This window comes from Colletes gigas, unplaced genomic scaffold (genome assembly GCF_013123115.1).
Source record: "Colletes gigas isolate AHSC1104 unplaced genomic scaffold, ASM1312311v1 Colletes_gigas_Sc00022, whole genome shotgun sequence".
In the NCBI taxonomy this organism is placed as follows: domain Eukaryota; kingdom Metazoa; phylum Arthropoda; class Insecta; order Hymenoptera; family Colletidae; genus Colletes; species Colletes gigas.
In genome coordinates this window covers 1,085,434-1,101,278 of record NW_025106651.1, presented here as the reverse complement: position 1 = coordinate 1,101,278, position 15,845 = coordinate 1,085,434, and the positions used below count along the sequence as shown (strand labels likewise).

Below are 15,845 nucleotides of genomic sequence, written 5' to 3'. Positions count from 1 at the left end.
CTATTTAATTTCAAATAATTTGTCAAGCCTATATTATTTAATTTTGTTTAAATTCGTTCGTACAAGGAATGGCTACGAAAAAAATAGATTTGTTTTATGAATACTTCGTGAATATAAAAATGTGTTGATTTTAATACATAATACTTGATGACGAGTGAGTAGCCTCATGATTGTGAAACTTGACGTCATGAACTTATAACGTGTCAAACTCGCCATTGTATGGCAAGGGGTTAATTTATATGTGAAATTGTACATATCGATACAAAAAACGTAAACAAATAAGGAATAGGATATCCGGAAAATGATCAGTTTATCGATCGACGAATATTTGTGTTTTTCCATTTTCACGAGTTTCATGTTTCAGTGTTTCGCCTGCGTTCAGGTTACTTATTGCGCGTGGAAGGGCGTGAACGCGTTGCAAACGTATTAGCAATAACGTTTTGCCGGGTGTTATTGCTTTCATCGATGTTTATTAATCGGGCGCTAAACAGCCCCTCCAGTCTCTAATTGTAAACTAGAAACGCGTTTCCGCGCTCGTCTATTAGAACGACGTATCTATAACGCTATTATGGTGGCGGTTACTAATTTCGAGAAGCGTAACGTCATTCATTAATATTAAACTACGGGCTACCACGCGTCTGTTAACAATGCTACGCGGACCAATTGATCGGACCTTGCGTAATGCTATTTTACGACGGCCGATAACGAACGACCTCGGGAATTATTTTATGCAATTAAGCGTGCAATTATTCATATCAGAAAATACGTATGTGTAACTAATGTTACATTTCGACAGCTAATTCGCGCGGCTATGAGCCATAATGCCCCGCAATAGCCGCATACTAATCGTAGAGTAGCGGATCTCTCCCCCTTTTAGAATCTTTCGATTCAATATTCGACAGATCGATTCTACAACAATTAATTTTTTAACGAATCGCTTTGATTCAAAGTTGATCTCTAGATTAGAAATGGGCAAACTTTTTGTACGAAAAGACAAATTATAAAAATGCTAGACTTTACGAATAATTATCTGCTTATTCATAGATTTAAATATATGCAGGGTGCTTGGCCACCCCTGGGGAAAATTTTACCGAGAGATTCTAGAGGCCAAAGTAAGACGAAAATCAAGAATACTAATTTGTTGATTGGGGCTTCGTTAAAAAGTTATAGAAACATTTCCGGCCACGTTGTATATTTTCGGTAAAGAATTTTTTTCTTGAAAGTACCTAGGATTTCGGGAGTATGTGTATAAACCAAAAATGATTATAATTGACCCCCGAAACCAAAATTAATTGTTCCAGAATGATTTGAAATTGTTTAATTTAATTTTTTAATAACTTTTTAACGAAAACTCAATCAAGAAATTGATATTCTTGATTTTCGTCTCATTTTGGCCTCTAGAATCTCCCATTAAAATTTTTCCCCGGGGTGGTCGAATACCCTGTATATTTATTATTGATATGTACACGTTAACAAATAATCGAAATTAATTTGTGAACACTGGAATTATCAACAACTTCTCAGGTTACGTTAAATCCGAATGTTTCAACATTCAACGTATTAAACAGTAATGCGTCAAATTGGTATAATGTTTAGTTGCAATTATTCGACGAAAATGTGTTTTCATACAGATAGATGCTGGGGAGATAGGAAAATTAATCTACTAAATGTATCCATAATAATCCGCAAATGAATAGGCAGGATTGTATCACGTGAACGCCATTGTATGAAAATTAAAACAGCTTGTAGCGGCCATTGTATAGTCACTACGCACTTGCCAGAGTATGAATGGGAATGGAATATAAGGATAGTTTTATGCTTTCAATTTTTCCATTTTCCCAGGGTCTCGTGCGAGCCTGGTCGTCCTGTTAAACACTTGGCGACTACAGTCGTGGGAGGTGCCTGTTTTCCTTCAAGGTTTCGCCTGGGCCTCGGATCACCCCGATCCGGACTCGGCGAGCCTCTTGATTTTTATTACTCTCTTTCACTGTAGCTAAACTTTCCCTACGCTAAGTATTTTTCAGTTTCGTTTTTCCGTCTTTCTGTCCTGTTTCTTTTTCTCTTTCTTTGCTATTAGGTTAAGGAAATGTATATGTATATTGAAGGGAGGTTTTGTGAAAGACGCTCAGTCTGTTTTAGACGCGTTCTAGCTCAGTCCTGTTAGAGACGCGTTATGGCCAGTCTGATAAAGACGTCGTAGTGTCATTGTAACTTTAACCTACGTGTAGCTACACCCCACACTCGCGAATAAACATTAATAATTGTGGGGTAGATTGAGCGGTTTGTTATTTGTCCCTTCAGCCCTCTCAAGCTATTGATTCTAGCGTGAAATTCACTTAAAAATCATTCTTCATCCCTGAGGGGCTGCAAAATCACAAATGGCAGGCTAGATTTGGTTCGTTGGGTATCGTTTCATAGCTTTCACAAACTCTGGATATCCAATCCCATTCTTAACATATTTAATCAATCAATATTCCAGTCAAGTATACATGAAAACATGCCTGTGGTTCTCCAGATTTAAATAATTCTTCGTATCGAGCGTAAAGTCTATGCATTTAAATATCTTCGATAATCGAAAAACGCGAGGATCAATCAACGTAATCGAGGCTGCGGTAACGATTCGAATATCGAACGAACGTATCAATCGAATTCCAGTTTTTCTATTTCGGTTCCCCGGTTGGCTATGCAAGCTCCCCTCTGTGGCAATCGTTTCAATAGAATTATGTAGATCTGTGTTTAATTACGTGATCGCGAAACAATGAGTGCTCTTAGTGAATACCCATTAACCTCGTCGCGCAGAGCGCACAGGTGATCGATATTAATGATGAAGCAATGGTGTAATCCAATATCATCAGTTCGCCAGGCTAGCCAACGGGCCTCTGGTTATTAAGGTCTCGGAATTAATATGAATTACTGCCGACCGAGTGGCGTTGTTCCAATTAAAATTCGGCGTCACGCAGCCTCAAAAATTAAATCCCGCGGCGCGACAACACTCGGTATAATTGATATTTTTTCTTGTATTTTTTCTATTGTTTTTTTTTTTGGTCGCGTGCCCGCGGATAATCGGAACAGCAGGACGTGGCAGTTAAATCTCGGTGCTTCCGCCGACGCGCGTTTACAATGCGGAAAAGTCAACCGGATTATAGCGGTCGAACTCCATCGAACGCGAAAATAACAAGTTCTTCCGTCTTTTTTTATTTGAGGACGCCGAGGGGAGAGGGCAGGGAAGGACAGAAGATTGATCAGCCGTACAGTAGACTGCGATTAAATTGAATCTGGTTTCTTATTCCTCGAGCTAAACGAGAGAAGAAAATAGAAAGAACAAGAGGAATATTGGTATGGATTTTATCGAGCGATTAATCTCTTCGATTTGCTCCGCTGCGCTCTTTAGCTTGTTTTGTAGCCGTCTGGTAATCATTTATTTGTGTCACGGGATGCATTTTATCCCTCAATCTTCTATTTTATCGCAGCATTGTTGGAATTGCGATTAAATAAATATTTCGTTGTACGAAAAACATACTTTTAATGCAACCTGGTTATGTTTGGATTAACACAATGGCGTAACGTAGTATTAATTTCACCTGGAAATAATAATAATGTGTAAAAGTATAGAAGGGCCAAATATTTTACGTTTTCATTTCTTTATACTATACATATATTACACATACATTGTTTATTGCTTTTCATTTGCGTTCTACTGCACGAGAATCTCTCGTCCGTATTTTCATTATAATTACTCCTGAAATTCAAATAATTGCTTCATCTTTCAATACAAAAGAATCGATTTTATATCGTCGAAATTAAAATAAAATGCAACCGTTTGCAGCATTTTATGTATTGTTTTACGATTGCACGTGAAAAAGCAAATAAAAGGAATCTGTTTACTACTTTTTAATATAAATTTATCCATTATTTTTAACGATGCAATAACAATCGAAACCTGACGTTCTTCCGTAATAAATTCAGCGAAACTTCCTCGCAAATTATCGTAAGGAAAGACTCTGAAATCACTGAATTTTATAGATTATAAGACACAAATAGAAATACATTATTGGAATACCTTCCAATATCCATATTCATTTTTCTTGATTCTATAAAATAACGTCATCTTCTATCATCATCAATGAATAAATAAATTGGCTCGAAGTGACCATACGTATTTATATTTCTTCGAAAAGAAGTACGAGCCGAACGTATAAATTTCTAATAACGTTCACCCGGTTCGAAGCGGTGAATTTCTGCGGAATAAAAACTTCAACCTGACAATCAATCTCCCCAATAAAAAATCCCGAAGCACCATTTTTATAATGGAAACTGATGAAGCGTTAGCGCGACGATTTTTTTTTATCGCGCTCTTCCGGTTGTAAAATCAAATGGAGTTTAATTTCTAGCCCCACACGTCGGAATTAACATTCCCCATGTTTATCGCGCCGAGGCCATCCGTTGAGATTTTATGCGGTCGCGAACCCCCTCATCCCCCCCGATCGTTAATTGCCCTATCGGTCCTTGCTCGTAATTAAGGCACGCCGTATTTCGACGGGTCACGCGACCTCGAAAAATGCGACTTCGTTCGTTAGCCCGTCGCTGTGGCGAGGATAAATATTTAGTCGAACGCGCGACGCGTCGATCGCGGTCGAGAATAAATTCCAGGAATCTCAAAATCACAGTAACAACAAAAAAAAGAGAAAGGAACCAAAGTCACACAAACAACGAATACCGCTGCGAAATCTATTATTTGACGCAACAATATACGGAGACCGGTTCGAGGGGTCGCTCGATGAACTGCAGCAAACGGGCGCTGGAACGCGAATTTTTGAACTGTGGATTTCAACAAGCGGCTAGACAATAAATTGCATCCCGACGGAATAGGAACGAGAATTCGACCGTTCGCTGGAGCACGCAGCCAGCTTTTTAATAAATAAATATTAAACCAGTCTCGGTGGCCTGACGCCTACTTCTGCCGATTGGTCGTCTATTCGGAGAGATTTTTTTTTGAAAATCGTTGCACGAACGTGTTTCGATACTCTTGATTTGGGAAACGATGCATAACGAGGAGCGAATTTTAGCGTAAATAATGTTCTTTGACTCAGGAACGTGAAGCAGACTGTTATTGTACTTTCTAACAGGAATCCTAGGAAATAATTTTTAATTATTATCGTTAAGAACTGTTTTTAGAAACAAGAATACCATGAAACGTTGCTTCGAAACGTTATAATATAAATCAATTGTTGAAAGGAAACTGTGTTTTATTTTCATTCAAACATAAAATGGATCTCCGAATATTGAAAATATACAACTCTGTTGGTTAAGTATTTTGCTATGAAATATCCGTTTCTATTTTTTATACAGTACATTCGAATCAGAATCATGTTTCTAGTTTCTAAAAATTAAATTCAAATCAAAACTTTTATTTTTATTTTCCATAACTTTCGAAATATTTCAACACTTAAGGAATAAAAAATGACAATAAACCATACAACTGATGCATTATACTTGTGCATATTTGGTCCCCGCAATTCTTTCGAGCAACAAACGGGTATTTTACATTTTAAGCGAGTTCCTCTACACCGTATACCACGCTATTCTTTCCTCCCAAAGATTTAACAAAGAAACAAATTATTCTTTTGCGTCTCGAGTGCCTCCATAACTCAACACGATTCATCGTTCCTCCAGCCAAAGTGTTGGAACGTTTGAAACTTTCCGTGTGCCGCGATTTTCATACTCTGCTCGTCGAATAAATTATAAAAATATGTTGAGGCGATTTGTTCCAAGCGTTTGAAAATTACGACCGTAAGTGGGATATATTTGCCACGTTGTTTCATATATCTTACGACGGATCTGCCCCCGCGACGAAGCAGACTTTATTATAAATCTCGAAGCAACTCCACGGCTGTGTGTAAACGGCTGTAATATAGCGCACACCTAATTATTCATTTCGGAGTTTAATTACTCTATTGATCGTTCGGCCGTGTTTGCTTTCAATTATACAATACCGGCTCGGCGTTCGTCGAGGCATAGCACAGTCCATTGTTGAACTATGTTTAACCTACGTTTTCCGCGTATCTACATCAGAAAACATTTGTTTTATAACAACGTTGCGGTATCGACGATATTTTCGAAATATTATAATCGATCTTCCTGTGTTTTTCCGTAATCGCTTCAATCGTAACCGTAGCGTAAACAAATCTCGTTCGTTATACAGTCGCGTCGGTATTTAAGTTGACACTTATCATTTTTATAAAATAGCCGTAAAAGGATACAATAAAAATAAATAAAATACGAAATGTTTACAAAAATAAATTTATTCGTGTCTTAAGTAAATAATGTCACCTTATTAATTATGTTCATTTGAGTAACAATAGCATTAACAAATATTTTCTAATGAACGTCTATCGGAAAGTAAGTTGACAATGGTTATAAAGTAAATTATAATTCTATAAGTAACAGTAAAAAAAATATTTAATAAGCAGTTTGATACCCTTTGGCTTTAATTACTTCCAGTAAACGATTTGGCATAATGTGTATTAATTTTTTTAACGTTTTGGGCTGTATTTCATCCCATGCCTTTTTTAGTGCGGCTATCAATTTTGGTTTTGTATAGCGGTCCGATTTTGGTATTTTTCGATCGAGTTCGTCCCATAAGTGCTCGATCGGATTTAAATCAGGGCTCTGCGGTGGCCAAGAAAGCAGCAATATATTGTTTTCGTCGATAAATTTTTTAACGATCTTTGCAGTATGTTTCGGATCGTTGTCGTGTTGGAATATGTATCCTGTATCTGGCCCAAATTTTTGAATTGATGGAAACAATTTTCTTTTAGAATATCGATGTATTTCGCTGCTGTTAATATACCATCAATAACTGTTAATTTTCCTACATTTTCATTGTTGAAGCAGCCCTATAACATTATAGACCCTCCACCGTGTTTCACGGTGGAGGTGATAACATTTTGTTTAAAAGCTTCTCCTTTTTTTCTCCACACATATTTCCTTCGTTTGTTTGATTGTAATTCAAATTTTGACTCATCACTCCAAATTATGAATTCCCAGAATGCAGTCGGTTTATTAAAATGCTCTTTTGCAAAATTTAAACGTTTGCGAGCATTTGTTTCGGAAATGTGTGGCTTCTTCCTAGATATTCGACCATGCAACCCAGCTTCGTATAAACGGGATTTTATTTGAGTGGTCCCTATTGGCAAATTTAAATCTTCTTTGATCTGTTTGGCAGTAATAAATGGTTCCTTTTTTGTTATTTTAACAATTTCTCGATCCTGACGGGGAGTTGTTTTTCTTTTTCTTCCCGTTCTAACTAAATTTTCAGGTTTCCCAGTAGTCTCTATCTTTTTATAAATTTTTCGCACCCCTTTCTTTGATATCCCAAAATCTGTGGCAATCTGTTGCAAACTTTGGCCTTCTCTCCTTCTTTTATAAATTAATAAACTTTCAGACTCGTGTAATTCCCGTATTTTCGGCATGCTACAAGTAACCAATTCTTAACAATAACAATACATAACAAAAAAAAAACATTATATAAGAGACTAAATACATTATCAAATTATTAAATGCGCGTTTAATAGCAAAATTTTATTAATGAAATAAAAACTTGATTACGTCAACTTACTTTCCGGCGAACCAAATTTAGGAAATATTTTTACAGATTGACTGTTATTTGATTGTACGCGGTGTTTTCACTTTGACACTCACTGGTATACTGAGGCATGTCTTGTACATAATGTAAACAATGTCAGAATGTACGGAAGGACGCGTACAAGTGTTTAAATTATGGAACAATATCGTCAATACCAGAAATACAACAGCGTCAACATAAATACCGACGCGACTGTAAGAAAAATTGCATCGAACAAACACAGAGTAATTGTTCCACGAAATGACGGATTTTCTGTTTCCAATTACGTTTCGAGCAAAGAAAATATTTTTCGTGGTAAACAAATTAATGTTCCTTTGTTTATTCCACAGTTTAACAAACGATGAATCTCGATTTACTAAAGACATCGCTCCCTTAGTTTCAGACACGAACTATACGTGTCTCGATATTTTTCACGTAGTTAGCGAACTATATACTTTCGAAACGTGTAGGTTGTTGTCTTTATTGCTTCGCAGATGATTTAGAAACGGGAGAAGTTTCGCTGGGAAACTCGACCACGCGTTTAGCGAACGATCGGAAGCCTAGAGAAACAATGGAGTTTGAGTTAAACTACCGCCAAGTGGCGCAATTACCAACATTTTAAAGTATCCTTCTGGGGATAGTTACCAAACCCAGTTTGCGTTATCTGTCCTTCGATTTTTAAAAGATCTTCCAACTCGTAGCGACGTTGAACAGTGTTACTAATGTAATAAAAAAACTGTCACGTTGATATCTTTCGTCCATTATACAAAATCCTACCAAATAGCTATCAAAAATGGTAAACTGTACGAAAAAAGGTTAGAAAACCCACTGGTATGCTGTAAACAATTTGTACCATATTCGAAGTCGAATCGGTTAAATCATTTAACGATGTACGCCGTTTTAAAAAGCAGAGTTTCGAGAATATCGAGTTTTAAATTTCATTACATGTATAGTAATCTACCACGTGTATCGCATGCTCCAACGGGCTGTAACTTCCATAAAAATTGGAATTTCGACGTGGTATCACTTGCAAATTATTTGTGGGATCTCAATCTACAATTTTGTTAAACGAATTTCTCATGTTTGAAGTCCCATGTCAACTAGCTCAATATATAAACGAATTTATTTTTTATATCCATAAGAAAAGAGAATACGTAATTTTTGCAAAAGAATGATTAAACGTCGCACGATTTCGTTCAAACGAAAAAGCGCATCGAAAATGCTCGCAATTAGCATCTGCGTATTCCGCAGTGACAAATCGAAGTCGCGTAAACTGGTAATTATAAAACAAACCAGCTGCGAGGTACAGCGGAAAAAATAGAGTGTTCCTCGAGAACTTTCGAGCGAACTCTACGCCGTAGCCGAACCCAACTGGCGCGTCCTACTGCACCCAATGGTGCTTTAAATTTATTTCTTAAGCCAGCATCTTTCACAACTTTCGCGGGAATAAATCTGCAGTGTTCGGGGAATAGGTCGAAAAATTAGCGCGACCCAGATATGGTTGCAATGCGAGGAACTAGCGAAGAAATACAGCGTTTGGTGCTTGTTCATTTTCTTCGAAACACATTTTCTGCATTTGGAAATTTGAAAACTAGAGGAACGCTTGCACGGTATGGCGCAGTTCGAAACTCACTCGTTAATTCGTTTCTTTCGGTGCAGTATGTATTTTCTTATTAAATTATTTCACTTTCTGCAAGGTTCGAAGTATTTTGTATGTAAAGTTAATTAAACACAAAATGATATAATATTTTAATGGAATGGAAGATCACATTCAAAGACAATATGCAAGAAGTATTATTTTTCTGTTATATAAGGAAACATTGGAACGTTTCCAAATGACCACATGGCGCATTTAAGGGTTAATTAAATCCTGAATATATAAATAACCAAGAAACAGTTTCTTTCTGTAACTTTTCAAAACTAGAATAAAACTTATCCAATAAAGAGTTAACGTATCTTGATATATGTATAGCGCTTTTAGTTTTACTTTCTGCGCTCGAATACATAGAACTCTGCTGCTACTTATCCTTGTAGCATATTTACCACAAAAGTGTCCGTATCTTGATTTTCGTCGACTTTACAGAAATTTTGTATACTAGACAAAAGTTTCTACAGTTAATTTACTACAACTTTGATTATATATACTTTTATCGTAAAAGCAACGGTGAACGAGATAGCATTGATTGCCTGAATTGGCTAACATGTCTGACTATTTTTTTATATTTCTACTTAAATTAGTGTTAATCTTGATAATGCGATGATATTATTTGTTCTAACTGTTTCCCACTGGTTATATGACAGTGAGATCTACGAAAGATAAACGAAGAAAGTAAAAAATACTACAAATAATGTTTATTATTACCAAAACAAGTAGAAATATCGATGATTTCTCAGACACGTCAGATAAAGGATCAACTTATGATTTAAAATAATGAAATTGATTAATTATTTGCTTTCCATTATCGCTAATAGAGTATAGAAATTGTCTCGGCACAAAATCGTGTTCCAATTTTTATACGGGTTGTCTGAAAAATGCAATACTAACGACCAGGGGGCGAATATGCATGAAAAAGTAAATTGACACTGGAGGGAATAGAATTTTTTTTGTGTAAGACTTCGTTTTCGAGGGAATCGATTTTAAAAATTCATCGAGTACGGTGGATCGAGTACAAATTGGCTAATTTGTCTGCCCATTACTTGCTATCTCTATTTACGATAGGGTTTCGTAAACTTTGATCGTGGTATCGTAAGATCTGTTCCAACTGACTTTAACTAGTTAGAATAAAGCGATATTCGCCTGTTCGCCCTTCTCTGTGCGCTTTTTTGAAGATTTAGTAATGACGACATTCCGTGTATTGTGCACACGGCTCGCACAAACACGCTTACACGCACGACAAGCACAAAGAAGCCACACGAGCGAGTGAGGCACGCTCGAGTTTTTATTAAAATTTATATGACACGCAGGCACGCGGCGATGTAATAAGGAAACCGCGGGACCATTTATTAGCGGAAACCTAATAAATTCGTTATTAACTAACATCGACGATACTTTAATCAGAACGCACCGTTACGAGAGAAATTTTACAGGTTTTTCCGGCTCTCCCTCTATCTCGTCCTAGTAAAAATTTCTGTCGGATATTTTCCAAGCGAAACACAACGGGGGATTTCATTCTGATAACGATGATGTATCATATATTGCTCGAGACATTGTTAATTCGATCTTCGAGACTTCATTCTAACACTTACAAATTTCGAAGTAAATATCTTTCGAACATTTTCGATTACATTCTCAAAGAAAAATTAATTTTGTTTCGAGTTTCTTTTACCACTCTGAATTATGTAAAGTAGACCTTGTGAAAATTCGATGCATTTTTAAAAAATTGTTAACATTCGCTCTTGACGAGATTATTTACAGCAATTTGTCCACATACTCTAATTTTTTTCTTGAAAGTGCCTAGGAATTCGGGGGTATGTGTATTGACCAAAAATGATACTAATTGACCCCCGCAACCGAAAATAATTTTTCCAGAACGATTTGAAATTTTTTAATTTTGTTGAAAAATTTGTCCAACTGCGCGAATTTTTTTCTTGAAAATGTGAAAGATTTTAGAGGTATGTGTATTCACAAAAAATGATTGTAATTAATCCCAGTAACCGACAATAATTTTGATAGAACCATTTAGAATTTTTTTTTCGCCGAAAAATTTAAGCTGTCAATTTTTCTTAAAAATTCGTTTTCCATTTTTAATAAATTTGTTTGACATCGTATGGAAATTTTGTCTAATACTTTTTTGTAGGTACTCATGAGCTCTAGTTCAGAAAAAAATTTCATTGAAATATAATCACTATTGTAGGAGTTATGGCTGTTTGAAAATTGGACCATTTTTATGGGGTTTTTCTCACTTTACGGAGTTAAGAAGCGACTTTTCGAACATTCTTAGAATGTTTACATATTCTACACTAAAATACGCGTAGTTTGCTTTTTGAAACTTTAAAATCGTCCAATCCGTTCAGGAGTTATGATGTTTTAAAGATTTGCATGAAATTTCGAGCAAATATTTCTGGCCAGAAATTATATTTTCGGTGAGGAATTTTTTTCTAAAAAATGCGTAGGCTTTCGGGGGTATGTCTATTCACCAAAAATGATTGTAATTGATCCCAGCAACCAAAAATAATTTTTTCAGAATGATTTGAAATTTTTTAATTTAATTTTGTAATAACTTTTTAACGAAGTCTCAATCAAGAAATCGATATTCTTAATTTTCGTCTTATTTTGGCCTCTAGAATCTCCCATTAAAATGTTTCCCAGAGATGACTGAACATCCTGTATATTATAAATAGGAAAGGTTCCAAATGTGAATCTTGTGGAACACCTGATTTAACATTAATTTCTCTTGAGTAATTATTATTGAATTTAACTATTTGATCTCTATCCGATAAAAAACGGGATAGCCAAAAAAGTATAAAGTTTATTCCTAATGCCTTTAACCGTTGTTTACGCCCCTTCGTGAAAAATATTTAAATATTTTCGCTCGACGCAGCCCCCCGTAAGATCGCAACGATCCGTTCGTATTCTGCTGCCAGTCCGATACCATAATTTCGGCGATTTAAATGCATGTGCATGCGACTCGATAGACATGCCCGATATCTCGACTCGCGTCGTCTACGCATTACGTGCGTGGCATCAAGCGGCCCGGGATCAACGTGAGATATCGTAATGAATTGCATCGATTTGCCGTTCCGCTCCGCCCGCCTCTGAATATTTATACATTCATTATTGCGGAACACAGGACCCGACCACGCGTGTCCGCAACGCGTGCACGCGTCGACGACGCCGAACAGGAAAATCGGACTGTCTAACAAGATCGATTTCATCGCAATTACCCTCTTGTTACGGGCTGCTCCGTCCTGAAATGCATTTTGCAACGCACGCGAAACGTCCACGCTCGGTTAATTGCACCGCAACAATTTTTTTCAGACAGTAAACAAACGGGGAATACCACGAGTTGTGGCTCGTTTCTCTTATACAATTTTTTTTAGTTTCTTCAAGTGCATCTACAATGGGTCGGAAAATTGGAAAATTAAGAATCTTAAAGAATCTCTCTTTATTTAAGAAAGATTATTCTCTGATGGAAACCTGTTTTGTCTTCGATGATTTGAGAGCACCATAAATTTTTGTAATTATTACCTTCGGTTTCTATGGAAGAGATACTCTGTATCAGATATTTCGATCGCCCTGTACAATTAACAATGGAGAGGTCTAAGTTAAGGTTTAAATTTTGAATTGTGCTGTTTTTCGGACGCGAAATTCGTTCCGGATTCAAATGTTAGCGGCAGAACAACGCCCGGAGGACGTGGCTTTCTTCGTTACGAGCGAAGGAAACGCGACGTGCACACGAGCCCATTTTCCCGGCCGCGTGGAACGCTGTCCACCGGAAGTTTGGTCTACTAAAGTTATACAGAGAGACTACTACGTCGACCGTATTTCAAAACTTGCCACTTAGCTCGACTACTGGCTGAAACAATCTGGACAACGACCGGCTGTATTTCGCTCGTCGTTCGAGCACGAAAAACTGGACCGTTTGTGTACACAAGGACCTATTAGAATATTTTACGCGTGACCTGGAAAAGAATAACCCTCGACAGTGTCCGTGTACGCCTTGAAAATCACACAGTCGTTTGCACGGTCCATGAGGAAATCTGATTTCAGTTTTAAGATAGTCCGTTTCCTTAATTTTAGACTCTGGAGTTAACGATTCCATGTATATGCTACGATAGAGAATTAATAAAAAATAATTTAATGAACGTTATACTACACTTATGTTGCACAGACATTTCAGATTAATTCTGTTCGAGAAGGTTTAATTCTTTTGGGAAGAGAATTCCAAGTACCTCTTTTTCTCCATTATCCAAGAGTAGTTTCTTCTTCTGCAGAAGTTTCTTTAATTAATTAAATTGATAAATCGTTAACCGATTCGTGTAATTTATTACAGAGAAACGTTTTCGAGCCATCTTTAGTAGAGTACTATTTATTGGAAACCAAAAGTATATGGAGAAAAATTTATTGGAAAGAGAAAAGTAGTAATATGAAAATTATTAATGGTAATTTTAGTTGTAACAACGATCCTTTTCGTGTATTTGTAAATAATTCAGCAGTGGCATTCCAAAAATAGAGTCGTAAACGATATCCTACATTAATCAATTCATTTGAATAATTAACTCATTGTATTTTTTGGACTGATATAATATTTACCTCTGCCAATGCACATATAAATTCTCGAATTATGTATTTATTCACTGTGGTTACAGATCCAAAATTACAAAATAAATTATTACTACCATGTATATCTTCAAATCTGCGAAAATATGTCAGGTCTTGTTATTTTCGTATAAATAATGCTAACACGTATGTTCACGTATATTTGAAAAATTCTCAGCAAGAATAGAATTAATCACCATGTGTACAAATACCATCCCAGTTCGGTGAAAGTTACATACGTGGCGTTGCCTCCCATGCTCGCCACCAGAGGGGTCGCGCTCTCACAAGCGCTCGACCTGACCCCTCGGTTGCTATACATACATACATTTCTCGAACGACTTCCCAATGACCCAGTCATCTAAGGCAGTGATGGACATTCGTGGAAATTTTGAACATGCGCACTAGAATTTTTCCTCGTGGGATTCCTTTTTGCGCATGCGTTAGCTTTCTGCCATAGATGTATCTTTAGCACAAAAAGGGGTGCATGTTGGGAATTTCCATGTTTTGTACAAAATTGAACTTTTTACTTCAAATGCTCGCCAATCACACAAAAATTAACTTATTGAGGATCCCCTACGTATTTCTCTAGCTATACTCATGTAGATTAAGAGGAAATGTTTTGTTTTTTTTCTCTTTCCTTGTAACTTCCTTAAATTTTGTTCCTTGCTGGGATACGACAGTACCCTAAATTCTAGTTAAGTGTATACAGCAGTGATCATGCGCTCCAGTGCGCATGACCATAATTCTCATGAATGTCCATCACTGGTCTAAGGCAGGGCCTGCTAGAAAGCCTTACTGACGAGTCCACTAGCAGGCCCGGACGAAACGCGCCCCCTCCTTTCCTTTTCACGTCTCCTACGAATTTCCCGAGTTCCTAACGGCAGCGAAGCTTCGCCACAGTTAGTATGAATAAAGTAAAAGTTCGCAGGGCCACTCCTAAAATAATCCAGTCAATGTGAATGTCAAAATTATGGGAAAATAATGTCAGTGATTCGATAACGCTTCAAATAACTTGACGTCTTCCATACTTTATTTCCTTAAGTTCAAAAGGTCTTGAAATATAAAATGACTCGATGTGGATCGAACACTATTAAAAGTTACAAACCATTCCCAAATAAATTCAGTTGGTAACAAGGATATTTGCGAAATCATTGACGCGAATTCCTATGAAACTTTATCCAGGTTTATCGAGCAACTAAAAATAGAAGAATTTATCTTAAAAATGGTCAGAGGTATTGGGAAATAAATTCTTTATTTTCCAAACCTGCAAAGTTTGATAAAAATTATTGTTGAATTTCAGTTCACGGAGGTTTCAAAGAACCGCCAACGTTTATAGCCATTTCGTTGAAATTTTCTACGCAAAGCATTCGTGTTAAGGCTCCGTTACACACGTGTTATGAGAGGGTAAAGCAGCAGGAACAAAGAACAGTTAATAAAGGACCACGCGATGCTATGAGATCGAAGGGAATAGACAGAACGCCGTTACAATGGGGGCATTCGGATACAGGAACAATAGCTGGATCCTGTCGGGAATCAATTTCCTCCCTGGCCGTCGAAATTACAACGGCGAATCTACATTTATTTAGTTGCACAGCAGGACGACCGCGGACAAACAATAATCTCGCAATTATACGAGAATTCGATGTCACGTGGCTACAATCGCTATTGCGTCCCTTCTACAGTTTCGTCCACAGTAAAAAAGCTCTCTATGAGCAATTTTAATTCCCTTTGTACTCTCACGTGTTCGTCAAAGCTTTTGCTCGTCGCGAGCGATCGACGAATTTCCATATTTTTATTCCAATCTGCGATTGCGTACTTTCTCAAAGTTGTCTGGCAAAATTGGTTCTGTTTCATTATACAAAGCAGGGCTCGAAACCCTTTTACATCGGTTCTGGAAAGGCTCTATATCGAAATAGAAGATACGTAGAAGAAAGAAACGTTCGATTTCTTTTTTTAGAAAAC

The 15,845-nt window shown here is 36.9% G+C and overlaps 1 protein-coding gene across 1 annotated transcript in view; it reads right to left on the bottom strand.

Annotated features, from left to right (window-relative positions):
- The window catches only part of LOC122401181 (inactive rhomboid protein 1), a 327,337-nt gene that overhangs the window by 14,341 nt on the left and 297,151 nt on the right, over window positions 1-15,845 (bottom strand). The gene's annotated exons all lie outside the window — the stretch shown is intronic.